The following is a 6,000-nucleotide window of genomic DNA, read 5'->3' as shown; positions in this document are numbered from 1 at the left end:
GTCATTCAAAAATAAAGTGCTAGTAATAGTAGCAATTGTAGAATACCAATCAGTAGACTCAGTATCATTTAAATACACAGTATTAATTAAATTATTAACATTCAACTTGTTTCTAGTTAACTTAAACAACAATCCCCATGGCTCACTATTTCCAGTAGTACAAACCAATTCTTTCCATGCATTAAATTTGTGTTCAGAGATTGCCTTATGGTATTCTCTCCTCTTAATTTTATACATTTCTTTATACCTTAATGCTTCATTATTACTTCTACTCCTAACCCTCTGAAAAAGCTTCCTCATTCTAAACACTTCCCTCCTTAATTCTGATAGCTCCAAAGACCACCAAGGTACTTTATGACCTCTCTGTTTTCTTCTCTTTGCAGCCAAATTTAAAGCATTAAAAATAGAGGATTGAACAAAAAATGCATATTCAGAAGCAGTTAATGAATTTAAATTTTCCCTAGTATAAATTGAAAAACTATCCACCACAGCACCTTTAAATTTATCCCACTTAATATTTTTATAATTAAATCTCAAAGTATCATCTGTTGACATATCTGTATTGCTAATTTCAGATAAATTTATATTTATTACAATAGCTCTGTGATCACTGTTAGTCATATTTGTAACAACATCCCAAGAACTGACTCTTCTATTTAATTGATTATTTACTAAGGTGATATCAATATTGGAAACACCATGAATGTTATCAAAAGTATATGGTTTAAAAGGTTCATTCAAAACACTTAAATTATGACATAAAATGAATTCCTCTAATTGAACACCTCTGTAATCAACCATATCACTATACCACAAATGTGATTTTGCATTAGCATCCATTGCTAATATAAGATTACTAGAAGCTACAAAATTCATTACATTTTCTAAGTATTGCACTGAAATATCAATATTACATGAAGATGGACAGTATAGAGATACTAAATAAAATGATATCACATTAGTTGAAACATGAATACAAGTAGCATGTTCAGAGCAAAGACTAGATATAACAGTGATATTAAAACTCTTATTAAAAACTACAATAGCAGTTTTAGGTTTAACTACAGTAGTGTGTATAACATGAGCAGTTATTGGAAATCCAGTGACCTTACAAGAGTTTGCAAATGTACCTACATAAGGTTCTTGGAGACACAGAATATCATAACCTCCTTCAATCATACCAACTTTAATTTCATCCATGACATTTCTTGATTTTTGCCCATTCAATTGAACAATTCTTAAATAATTTACTCTATGATCATACGTACTAGCATTATTCATCATAATTAATTCGCATACTTGCAATTTCCAATGCCCTGATATATTCAGGGCAATTAACATCTCTTATAGAATGATCATGAATCCTTCCCTTCCTTTTACAATTAACACATTTTGGAGTACCATCCTTATCTTGACAATCACTATATTTATGCCCCCCCTGGGCACAATGCCCACAAGACACAGTCCTATGTGTACAGTTACCAGCTGAATGTCCGAATCCCAAACATTTAAAGCATTTGGATATTATTACAAACTTTCTGAATTTAAAAGAAGCAAACCCAATGTATAACCTATCACAAGCTAAGATACACCTGTATAATTTTGGATTCATACTTATAACCCAATTATTATACCTGGCTTTAGATCCAGTACAAAATCTAAATAATACACCCTCTTTAACTTCCAATTCAGTAAAACCAAAATCCTTAAAGTTCTTATAAAACAAGTCCTCAAAAAATTCCTCCTTTTCCACATCCTTTGGCACATCATATACTAAAATTGAAGGGTCTGAAAGTTTAATGTTGTCTAGTTTTAAACCTTTATTTACTAACTGTTCAGAATTGATAATTTTATTCAAATCCTCCCTTTTAACTGTTTCAATCAGCACTCCCTTATTTCTTATCATTTTTAAATTTCTAATTTTAATGTCCTTAAAGCCTTCTTTCAGGGATTGAGCCACAACATCCTTCACCTCTTGACTGGAAGTAAATTCAGTATTGTCTTCTGCTCGCAATATAAATTGCCCTGTTTTTGCTGAATGTTTTTAGCTTGATGCCAATGACTTCCATCTGACACACCTTCATGATCCTCTAAAACAACTTGAGCACCCAATTGCCCCTTTACAACACCTGATTTCAATTTATCTGCATAAGAAACTCTGTTGTTCTCCAATTGTTGACAGCTTGGACTGATCTCTAATAAGATCATCGAATAGATTGGCTCTTAATTGTAGCTCATCAATCCTAGCCTTCAAACGCTCATTATCAATGAGCAAGGCTGTAGTAATTATCTCCATGTCAACCCATTTATCTAGTATAAAATTTGATGCTGTCTTTATAACCTTGTTGGCTTCGCTCGTGGTGTAATCAACCACAATCTTCTTTAACTTTGTAATCAACTCATATACTGTATTTACATCCCCATATCTGCATCTTTGCTCGTATATATTGTTGACTATTATGTTGCTCTCTCTGACATTGGTACCTATGCTTCGTCTGCTAATATCCCCAGAAGAATTGTCAACATCAACATTAAGAAATTCTGAATGAGCCTCTGAAGCATCTGATATCCTTGGCTCTGATGTTAACTGTAAATCCTGTATATCCTCTCTGATCTCTTCACTCTGTGTTCCCTGATCTATAACACCATTCTGAACCTCAACAGCTGTCATGGAACCTACATCTTTATCCTCATTCCTTGTACCACTAACTCCTGGATTAGAACTGAAAGTTGCACCTTGAACTGAAGATGAACCAGCTTTAACATTCTTAATTTTATGCTTTGGATCTGTTGGCTTTTTAGCCACCTCTCCGTGTAGCCTGGGAACTCGCGAAGAGAGGGGGGGAATGCGCCAGGCTCTTCTTCTCTTCCTCCCCCACCTCTAGGATTTTTCTTCTTATCCATATTTTAAACCAGATAATTGATCAACTCAGAAATACAGTAACTATCAGCAGGAAAACCCAATTACGTTTCCCGCTAAATTACGTGTCCGCCGACTATGATCGTTGCCCAGGGATGACCAGGAGGAGAGGAGACAAAGGTCCGTCCCCTTCCCTCCAGCCCAGAGGAAGGAAAAAAGGTACCAAGCAAGTAAGTCGGTACGAATCGCTAGAATGGTGCTGGCAGCACAGACTCACTTGCCTGAACATTACACTGCCAAATCAAATCAAGTCAGTCAGGTTCCTGGGACTGTGTGGACCTCTCCGAGAGTTGTCAGGTTGGTTATTGGTCATACATGGGAACGTCCTGTCCATTCTTGTGGTATTGCTGAGTCATCTAGGCCATTGTGCTACCCCTACATTTGGCAGCGTAATGTTTGGAGTTGGAATAGTCCAGTGTTTAGATCTCTGGTCAATCAAGTAAACTGGGTGGTCATTTTCGGAACTTACAAATTTTTCACTATGAGGGCTTTTCTTTACGCAAATAGTGCTTGCGCAAACTTCATAAAGGCTTTATTCATCCGCCATGTCCAGTAGGTGCGATTCCATGTTTCGTGGCATGTATGTTATTTTTGTGATGAGAATGCATCTGATGTCTTCGTAGAGTTCGCAGTCAAACATCAGATGATGCCAACTCTCCACGGATACATAGAGGGTCCCTGGGTGGTTCCAAAAGTAGGTGATGGATGCACAAAAGTAGGTTTGGCGTTAAATGCACCATGGCCCATGAGGAGGAACGTCGTGTGGAGTACTCGGAGGAACCAGATCTGGGAGCTGGGGTAAAACCTCTCAGCTGTCAGGATGAACTTTTTAGTGATCTCCCCCTTCATCAAGGCTGTCCATCTGGTCTGCCATGCCTGCCACAGGTGTCTTTGGAGTCTTGCTTTTTCCAGTTTTCGGTTGTCCGGATGAAGTGTGAAGTCCAGGAGGGTATGCGTGGATCCTTTAGATAGGTGGTACAACATGCCATTTCTGATTACTTCGAGGTCGAGCGGGAGAGTCCCTGCCAGAACCTGTAGAGTGTGGGTGCTTACCATGCAGCAGGTGCAGGTGATGGTAAGTAGAATGATTCTTTGGGTTGTGTAGAGAAGAGGTTTGTTGGCTACAGTGGTGGCTTTGTGGAACCAAACTGCAGAGGCATAAGTTATGTGTAAGGTATGTTAATGTCTAAAAGCTCCTGGGATTTCTCCCATCTCCGCGGATGTACATTGTATCAGGCCAGAGATTTGAATGTGTGTGGGGGTCGTGCTGTATATGTGTTGTGCCCTTTGTTCCTCCGGTCTATTAGCCACCAAGCCCCTAGTGGGACCCGATGTTACCACAACATGTCACAGGGAGGCTGTCCAGGTGTACCACTGATGCTAGAGTACTCTGGCGGGTCCTGCCACCTATTTTCCTGGGATTTCAATGGCTAAGACAAGATTTGGAAATGAGATGATCACTGTTTCTTGAGCTTGTAATTTTAACAGAGTGAGAGTTGTTCACTGATAACTTGTTCTAGGGCCAAATAGGTCGGGCAATAATTTTGATGTATTTAGTTTTAGACCTGTGGGGCATGTGTAAGAAATGTAAGAAAAACAAATATATATACAGGGTGATTCACTACCAGTGCGACAAACTTGCAGGAGGTGTAGGGGCACAAAGACGAATCGGAATCGCATAGCATTGCAGGGTCCGAAATGCCTTCGTCAGCGATAGAGGACATTGAATGGGAGGTCGCGTGAACAGCGATCCCGCTGGAAGTCAGCATTTGCGAACCTATTCCCGAGGCAGTAGGATGGACGAGTATTCAAACGTTGAACTGGCCAACATGCACCTCACGTATGGAGCTGCGGACTGTAATGGGCGCGCCGCTCTGCGCTTGTACCAGGAAGGTTTCCCGCACAGGCATGCTCCTCATCATACGATTTTCGCACGTGTGCACAGAAGGTTACGTGAGACTGGTTGTTTCACGAGAGGTACCATGAATCGAGAGCGAACGACGAGGATGCCAGACAATGAGGAGAATGTCCTACGTCTTGCAGAAGGCAATTCGAGTACGAGTACCCCAGCGATAGGTCAACGATTGGGTATTTCCCAATCCACTGTATGGAGGATACTGTCAACAAACCAAATGAGTTCATACCATCTGCAACACGTCCAATCATTGGAGCCTACGGATTATCCACTCTGGAGGACTTTTGCTACTTGGTTTCTTCAACAGAAACGGTTCGCAAATGCTGACTTCCAGCGGGATCGCTGTTCACGCGACCTCCCGTTCAACGTCCTCTACCGCATGACAAAGGCATTTCCGACCCTGCAATGCTATGTGATTCCGATTCGTCTTTGTGTCCCCCCCCCACACCTCCTGCAAGTTTGTCGCACTGGTAGTGAATCACACCCTGTATATATTTTGAAAATGAATGAAAATGAAATACCCATAATTCTTATGGGTTTTGATAATTAACTATATAGTATCAGTGTAAATACACCTGAGTTAATCCATAAATTTGAACTACGTAAGCAGCGTATAAGGCGTTTTAATTGTATCTCATATTGTGGTTGCCTTCACAAGATAGCGGTATTGCACTACTTCAAATAAATAACGCTTCTCTAGTAGAGAAAACTACTGGTATTTATTTTCAGAGATTATTTCTAGATTATTTCTGGATGCTGTTTCTATAATTATGCCTTTTTCGCGTACTTCCCGTACGGAATTAATTTTTGCCTGCCTCAATTCTGTTTTAAAGTTTTTAGATACAGTTGGTTTGATCTCCTCGCTCGTTTTAAGATCATACTCACCATTAGCACGTATAATTACAACATGTTTTGTTTACCTTACCGAAGGAACGTCACCCTGATCTAACTTTATGCCCACGTTTGAAGCAGCCACGATACCACAGCTAGCTGCATTTGAAGACGTGGGCAGGGCAGGAGATTCTAATTTTGCTTTCAGTTTTTCATTTTCCATTATGAGATCAATTAATATTCTCTCCATGGTGTTCCATGTTTCACTCACTTCTATTACCATTGTTAGAACCAGATTTAAGCGTATCTATTAGATTATTCTTAAGTGCTAGAA

This window comes from Mastigoproctus giganteus, chromosome 3 (assembly GCF_048544385.1).
Source record: "Mastigoproctus giganteus isolate SK-2022 chromosome 3, ASM4854438v1, whole genome shotgun sequence".
Lineage (NCBI taxonomy): Eukaryota > Metazoa > Arthropoda > Arachnida > Uropygi > Thelyphonidae > Mastigoproctus > Mastigoproctus giganteus.
This window is presented reverse-complemented; position numbering follows the sequence as displayed.